Genomic DNA, 9,136 nt, shown 5'->3' on the forward strand with positions numbered 1-9,136 from the left:
AGCCTTGAACTCCTGAGCTCAAACAATCCTACCTCAGGCTCCCAGGTAGCTGGGACTACAGACATGCACCACCACACATGGCTAATTAAAAACATTTTTTGTAGAGACTCATTCTCATTATGCTGCCCAGGCTGGCCCTGAACTCCTGGGCTCAAGTGATCCTCCTGCCTCAGCCTCCCAGAATGCTGGAATGCCAGGCATGAACCACTATGCCTCACTGATTTTTAAAAAATATTAAACCAATCCTGTATTCCTGGAATAAATCCCACTTGGCCCATGTTGTATTATCCTTTTAATATGTTGTTGACTTTTATTTACTGAAATTTTGTTTAAAATGTTTGCCTGTATTTTCGTGAAAGATATTGGTCTTTAGTTTTCTTCTCTTGAAATGCCTTTGTCTGGTTTTAGTGTCATAGTAATGCTGATCTTGTAGAGTGACTTAGAAGCAATCTTCTTCAGTTTGAATCACATTATGCCTTCATTAAGTGTTTGGTAGACTTCACTACTGAAGCCAGCTGGATCTGGAGTTATTTTGTGGGAAGTTTTTATTAACATCAATTCCATTTCTTTATAGATATAGAGCTATTCAGGTTATCAACTTCTCCAGTGAGCTTTGGTAATTTGTGTCTTTCAAGGAATTTTTCTATTTCAGCTAAGTTGGCAAATATATTGGCATAAAGATGTTCATGACATGATATTCCTTTTTTTTTTTTTTTTTAAGACAGTCTCACTCTGTTGCCCAGGCTGGAGTGCAGTGGGGCAATCTCAGCTTATTGCAACCTCCACCTCTTGGATTCAAGTGATTCTTGTGCCTCAGCCTCCCAAGTAGGTGGGACTACAGGCACATGCCACCATGCACAGCTAGTTTTTGTAATTTTAGTAGAGATGGGGTTTTGCCAGGTTTGCCAGGCTGGTCTCAAACTCTGCTCACCTCAGGTGATCCGCCTGCCTCAGCCTCCCAAAGTGGTGGGATTACAGGCATGAGCCATCACGCCTGGCCGCCCTATCTTTATAATAGCTATAGGTACAGTATGTAGTGATCACGACCCTCATTCCTGATACTGGTAGTTTATGTCTTCCTCTTTATTTCCTAATCAGCCTGGATACAGGTTTATCAATTTTATTGATCTCCTCAAAGAACTATGGTTTATTTTTGAAGTCTATTATTACTGCTACATTGAGTCCATTGTGCTAAAATGCTACTATGCCAGAGCAGTGTATGTATATAGAAAGCACTCTATCAGTATTCATTGAAGGAGCCAGTGAATGAAAAAAAAAGGAACCACCGATTTCTCCATGTAAAGTCCTTTTATTAGGACTGTCTTAGACAACAGCAATTAGTTTTTAGACATAAGACCAATCGGTTTTGAAATCAGCAATTTCCTTATCTCTTATTTATGTCTTTATTACTAGTAAGATAGAGCTCAGTAGAACCTTCAGAGGCCAAGTGAAATGAAAGGTTTGAGGAAGTGCCCCAAGAGAAGACTAAAAGGAGATGACACTTGCTACGGGCAATGAGGGAGGGAGGGAACCTTAAGAAGAAAACAGATGGGGAGGCTGGAGACACAGTGGATCAGAGAAAGCGTAATAAAACTATAACACAGTAATCTTGGGATATTAAAGGTATATGAAAGAGTTTAATAACAAATGAAGGTCATACCCAAGAGTGATGACTACCTCAATCATTACAGTAAAAATTTCAACTTAATAGCATTGGTGTTTCAAAAAGTTACGTGAGAAATGCTCAGATATTAAAGGAGAAGGGGTACATAAATTGACTTAGGTCAATTGTTAAAAGTAGGATTTCCATTTATATTTAACAGTGAAAAGTAATATACTGGGCCTATCTACTTCCTGACCGATGTTAAAGGGAAGATTTTAAGATTTCTAGTCGAATGAAGGAAGAGCCATGACATACCTAGGTGGAGAAAAGTAGAAATCTCTCATTGTATTCACCAGGCTAAAAAATCACCAACTTGATTAAACTTGAGTTCTATTCTCAGTACCAGCCAACCACAGTGGCCTTGGGTTTGCATGTCTCCTATACTGTTTGTATTTTGGAAGGTTTTTTTCCTTTAATGTTCAAACTGCACACATTTAGAAGTATATACTTTTTTGTCCCCTACCTTCAGGTATTTCTTTATAGAAGTACATTTATTAATTTTCCTGTATGTATTCACCTATGAAACCACATGAATCACCCCCAAGGTTTCCTCGGGCCTCTCTGTAATCTTTCCCTTCCATTCCACCTCCTCCACATACCCCACTCCAAGTTCCCAGGGAACCAACTGATTTATTTTTTTACTATACATTAGTTTGTATTTTCTGTTTTTGTATACATGGAATCAGAGTGTATACTTTTTGTCTGACTTATTTCACTCAGCATAAGTATTTTGAGATTCATCTATTTTGCTGCTTATGTTATCAATTTGTTCCTTTTGTTGGTGAGTTGTATTCCATTGTATGGCTATGCAACAATTTACTTATCCATTCACTTGTTGATGGAAATTTGGGTTGTTTCAAATTTTTGCCGTGATTTATAAAGCTGCTATATGTAGACATATGCTTTCATTTCTTGGGTAAGTACCTAGAAGTGGAATGACTGGGTCACATGTTTAACTTTTTAAGAAATTGTCAAAAATTTTCCAAAGCATTAACTCTTCCCTGAATTGAATCAAAAGGAAAACAAAACAACATTTTCCAAAGTAGTTGTACAATTTTGCAGTCTCACCAGCAGGCTATGAGAGTTCTAGTTCCTCCACATCATCCTCAACCCTTGGTATGGGCAAAGAGAACCTTTGGGATCTGGGATTCTTCTTATTGGAATTTATAAATACAGTCATTTATAACTTAACTATTTGTACACAGACAAATCACTTTACCGCTGTGTCAGTTTTTTTATGTAAAGTGAAAGGTTTAGATTCTAAAATTGTGTTTTAATTATTGTTTTCATTTCAGTGACATTTAAGAAGTTTCAAATCTATTTTTGAGTGGATAATACCTTCTTTTGGTTCAAAACATAAAGGACACAAATGACTACAATGAAAATTCTCCCGCCTCTGTTCCCCAGTTACAGTTTCCCCTTCCCAAAGGCAACCAGTGTTATCAGTTATCTTTCTACAGATACGGTATGCTTTCTCATTCTTTTTTCAGATACATAGCAATCTATTTTATCAGTGTGCCACAATTTATTTAGGTATCCCCGTAGAGATGCCATTTTGGTTAATTCTAATTTTTATGACAAACAGTCCTGCCACTAATAGCCTTGAACATATATTATTATACACATGGGTGAGAATACCTATAGGATAAATTCCTGGAGGTGGAATTACTGGATCAGATATATGTGCATTCTTAATCTCAGTAAATACTGCCAGAATATCCCCCACAAAGGTACTCTAAATTTATACTCCCATCAGTACTCAAAAAGTTTCAGAAAATACCATTAGAAGTTTGCATACTTTTTGACTTGGTAGTAATTCCACTCATATGAATTTATTCTACAAAATGCTGAAGAATGGATGGTTCAACGAAATACCTAAAAGTTGGTAACCTAGAATTGATTTTCAGGGAAATGCAAATCAAAATACAATATGATACCACCTCACTCCTGCAAGAATGGTCATAATCAAAAAATTAAAAAAAATAATAGATGTTGGCAAGGATGTGGTGAACAGGGAACACTTTTACACAGCTGATAGGAATGTAAACTAGTACAACCACTATGGAAAACAGTGTGGAGATTCCTTAAAGAACTAAAAGTAGAACTACCATTTGATCCAGTAATCCTAGTACTGGGTATCTACTCAGAGGAAAAGAAGTCATTATATGAAAGATACTTGCACACGCATGTTTATAGCAGCACAGTTGCAAAAATATGGAACCAGCCCAGATGTCTATCAGTCAACTAGTGGATAACGAAACTGTAGTACATACATACTATGGAATACTACTCAGCCATAAAAATGAATGAAATAATGGCATTCGCAGCAACCTGGACGGAATTGGAGACCATTCTTTTTTTTTTTTTTTTTCCTTTTGGAGACACAGTCTTGCTCTGTTGCCCATGTTTGAGTGTGGTGGTGTGATCTTGGCTCGTTGGAACCTCCGCCTCCCAGGTTCAAGTGATTGTCTCACCTGGGCCTCCCAGGTAGCTGGGATTACAGGTAGGCATCGCCAAACCTGGCTAATTTTTATTTTAGTATAGACAGGGTTTCACCATGTTGGCCAGGCTGGTCTCGAACTCCTGACCTCAGGTGATCCACCTGCCTCGGCCTCCTAAAGTGCTGGGATTACAGGCGTACACCACCGCAGCAGTCCTGGAGACTTATTCTAAGTGAAGTAATTCAGGAATGGAAAACCAAACATTGTATGTTCTCACTCATAAGTGAGAACTAAGCTATGAGGATACAAAGGCATAAGAATGATACATTGGACTTTGGGGACTTGGGGGAAGGGGTGGGAGGGGGATGAAGGAAAAAAGACTATACGATGGGTACAGTGTACACTGCTCAGGTGATGAGTGCACCGAAATCTCAGAAATCACCACCAAAGAACTTATTCATGAAACCAGCCACCACCTATCCCCCAAAAACTTATTGGAGAAAAAAAAATCAGTGATGGGCTGCCCATGCACATTCATTCCTGGAAACCAAGAGAAAACCTGAGCAATTTGTTACCCTCCAACTGGGACCAAAAAAGTTCTTTAAGGATAATAAATATATGTTTTGTGTTATAGCAGAAGGGCAACTTAGTATAGGGTTTACAAATAAAATACAGGATACCTAGTTAAGTCTGAGGTTTTTGTGTTTGTTTTTGAGATGGAGTCTTGTTCTCTTGCCAGGCTGGAGTGCAGTGGCATGATCTCAGCTCACTGCAACCTCCTAGTTCAAGCGATTCTCCTGCCTCAGCCTCTCAAGTAGCTGGGATTACAGACACGTGCCACCATACCCAACTACTTTTTGTATTTTTAGTAGAGACGGGGTTTCACCATGTTGGCCAGGATGGTCTCAATCTCCTGACCTTGTGATCTGCCCACCTCGGCCTCCCAAAGTGCTGGGATTACTGGCGTGAGCTACTGCGCCCGGCCTTTTGTTTTTTGGAGATGGAGTCTTGCTCTATTGCCCAGGCTGGAATGCAGTAGCACTATCTTGGCTCACTGCAATCTCCGCATCCCAGGTTCACGTGATTCTCCTGCCTTAGCCTCCCAAGTAACTGGGAATACAGGCATGCACCACCACATTCCACTAATTTTTGTATTTTTTGTAGAGATGAGGTTTTGCCATGTTGGCCAGGCTGGTCTTGAACTACTGACCTCAGGTGATCCACCTCAGCCTCCCAAAGTGTTGGGATTACAGGCATGAGCCACCACGCACAGCCTAAGTGTGTTTTAATAAATAACCATTTTTACATGGGATATCTTTATGTGAGGAAAGTATCTGTTTTCTGAAATTCACATTTAACTGGGTATCCTGTATTTTTATTTACTCACTCTGGCAACCCTAAAATGATGGGATTCTTGAATCAGATTGTCTTGCTTAATGTAATTTAGCCTCGAGAAGAAATCCAATTACTTGTACAGAGTAATCATTTATTGTATCTATGTGGAAGTTCCTTAAGCTTTTTACAGAAGAACTTTTCAACATGAATTCTGCATGACACAGATTACAAAATGAAGATAGCTTCATAATTATGTTAAGTACAAACACCAAAATTATAAGCACTGCCCTTGTTCTGTTTAAAGAGATACATAATGGAGCTATATGAATAAAAGAAGTTTTTTGTGCTTGTCAACATGGAAAACATTTGATTTTGTAATAAAATTTAAAGAACTAAAAAAATTTCTACTCTTAAGCATGTATTTGTTACAAATTCCTCATTAGGGCGAACTCCATTCTAAGAGTCAACCAACCTTCACTAATGATGGATGTCATCACTTATTGTACTCTTCCTTTAATGTGATAAAAATCCGTGTGTAACCACATGAAAGTAATGGGAAAAGGAAGAACAAGGAGAGAAGGAAAAAAAAGCTCATCAATTTAGGAATATTTTCAGATCAGACTGTTAAACAAAACTACTTTAACACTTTTGAAATGATTTTTAAAAATTACTTTGTGAAAAGAACGTTGGCTGCCACAATGGCTCACGCCTATAATCCCAGCACTTTGGAAGGCTGAGGCAGGTGGACCGCTTGAGCCCAGGAATTCGAAGACTAGCCTGGGGAACATGGCGAAACCCCGTCTCTACTAAAAATATAAAAAAATTAACCAGGCAAAGTGGTGAACGCCTGTAGTTCCAGCTACTTGGGAGGCTGAGGTGGGAGAATCACCTGAGCCAGGAAAATAGAGGCTGCAGTGAGCCATGATCACACCCCTGCACTCCAGGCTGGATGACAGTAGTCAAACGTAAGACCCTGTCTCAAACAAACAAAAAAATTACCCTAAAGATCTCTTTTAAATGTCTGGCTTTAGGCAGGGCATGGTGGCTCACACCTGTAATCCCTGCACTTTGGGTGGCCAAGGTGGGTGGATCATTTGAGGTCAAGAGTTTGAAACCAGCCTGGCCAACGTGGTGAAACCCTGTCTCTACTAAAAAAACAAACAAACGTCTGGCTTTAAGAACTCAATCATCTAGTAGGGTAGAAACACACATGCACAAGTAAACATCAGGTAAACTGTCAAGTAAAATAACACAGATTGAAGAGGGCACTATTCTGGTGGTAGTGAGAAGTCAGCAAAAGCTTCATGGAAAAGTGGCTCTTGAGACAGCTCCGGATAAGTAGGGCTGAGAGTGGTAGGGAACTGCTCAGACCTTGACCACCTGTCCCTTTTGCTCCTGTTCCCCTACCACTCTCAGTCCTACTTGACTCGGATCCTGCATCAGGTCTACTCTTGCCTTAGCTCATTACCTGGACCATTTCTACCAATCTCTCCTCCCCCATGTTCTTGGAACACTATACTCTCCATAGCTCTCCTTCTACTTCCCCAGCCAATTCATAATCTTCACTGGAGTTCAGTTATACTGTTGCTTTCTCTGCAAAGCCTTTCCATACCACCCCTGCCTTCAAACTAGTGGGCTCTGTATCATTCTCTCACGGCACACCATAACTTCATATGCTTATTATACCTGCACTTACAATTACATGAGTTTGGATAAGCAGAGACTGTAATAAAAAAATAATAATTACATGAGTTAACTGTTTACATCTATCATTATACCATGATTATACATTCCATGAAGAGAAGGACTTTATTCTGTCTTGTTCACCGTTGTGGCTCCTGGGCCTTAAGCTTATGCCTAGCACATGGAAGATACTCAATAAATCATCAATGAATGAATTCTGTTAATAGGTTTTATACATGGTTGAATAAAGCTTTGAATGCTTTCACAATCTTGATAGCTATGTTAAATTACAGGGCTTAAGGCCGGGCGCCGTGGCTCACGCCTGTAATCCCAGCACTTTGGGAGGCTGAGGCGAGCGGATCACGAGGTCAGGAGATTGAGAACATCCTGGCTAACACGGTGAAACCCCGTCTCTACTAAAAATACAAAAAATTAGCTGGGCATAGTGGTAGGTGCCTGTAGTCCCAGCTACTTGGGAGGCTGAGGCAGGAAAATGGCATGAACCCGGGAGGCGGAGCTTGTAGTGAGCGGAGATCGCACCACTCACTCCAGCCTGGGCAACAGAGCAAGACTGTCTCAAAAAAAAAAAAAAAAAAAATTACAGGGCTTATAAGAAAAGAAAGGTATATAAGCAAATTAACTGGGCAATCCACATAGATTTTCATAACTTAAAGCAATTTCACAGAAGGCATAGTATGTAGTAGTCCTTTAATATGCTAAGTGCAACCATCTTTCTTACTGAAAGAGAAGAAAACTAGAAATTTAACACAAAATAACAAACAATAAAAGCACACAATGGCCAGGTGGGCACAATGACTCACGCCTATAATCCTTGCACTTTGGGAGGCCGAGGCAGAAGGATCGCTTGAGCCCAGGAGTTCAAGACCAGCCTGGGCAACATAGCAAGACCCTGTCTCTACAAAACATTTAAAAATTAGCCAGGTGTCGTAGTGCATGCCTGCAGTCCCAGCTACTTAGGAGGCTGAGGTGGGAGGATCGCTTCAGCCCAGGAGGTCAAGGCTGAAGTGAGCCATGTTCACACCACTGCACTCCAACCCAGGTGACAGAGCAAGACCCTGTTTCAAAAACTGAAATAAATAAAAGCATGCAATGCAATATTAAAACAGAAAGCTCCATCATCTTTTAAATAACGATTTTATAGATGGCAACTTCCATTATATTAGAGTGTCTTTATATTTTTACTTTTTTTTTTTTTTAGACAAAACCTTGCTTTGTCATCAGGTTGGAGTGCGGTGGCACGATCTGGGCTCACTGCAACCTTCATCTCCCGGGTTCAAGTGATTCTCCTGCCTCAGCCTCCTGGGTAGCTGGGACTACAAGCGCACGCCACCACGCCCAGCTAATTTTTGTATTTTTGGCAGAGTCGGGGTTTCACCATGTTGATCAGGATGGTCTAAATCTCTTGAGCTTGTGATCCACCTGCCTCGGCCTCCCAAGGTGCTGGGATTACAGGTGTGAGCCACTGCACCCGGCCTATATTTTTACCTTCTTAAGTCACATGTAAGAGGTATCTATTCAAAGTTTACCTAAACTCAAAATATGCTCAATATTTGAAATGTCATACTTAGTCAATATTCACTTAATTTCATAATCCTTTCCAGCCTCCAGATAAAAGGATTTTAACAGTGTGTATCTATTCAATGAATACACAGTTTTGTTCTCTGTAGCAACATCCCAATGCTTCATGACCAAATTTGTATCAATTAGAAGGGACAGTACTCAAGCTGATAACTTATTTATCTCACATTTATTGAATTGCTACAGAAGGAAATCATTAAAATATTTAATGTATAAATCTAAAGTTGCCTCCTAGGTCCAACTGGATTTAAATGACACTTTTTTTTTCATTTTTATAATTAGTAGAAATATTTTATTATAAAGGCTGAAGAATATACTAAAATGCTTGGTTTTGTGACATCTGATTTTCCAACTGTAAGTTATTAGCACTTAGGAAAAAAGCAATCACTTAAAATAAAACTAAAAGTATAAAGCC

The sequence above is a fragment of the Rhinopithecus bieti genome, unplaced genomic scaffold (genome assembly GCF_001698545.2).
Source record: "Rhinopithecus bieti isolate Rb0 unplaced genomic scaffold, ASM169854v2 scaffold_6717, whole genome shotgun sequence".
In the NCBI taxonomy this organism is placed as follows: domain Eukaryota; kingdom Metazoa; phylum Chordata; class Mammalia; order Primates; family Cercopithecidae; genus Rhinopithecus; species Rhinopithecus bieti.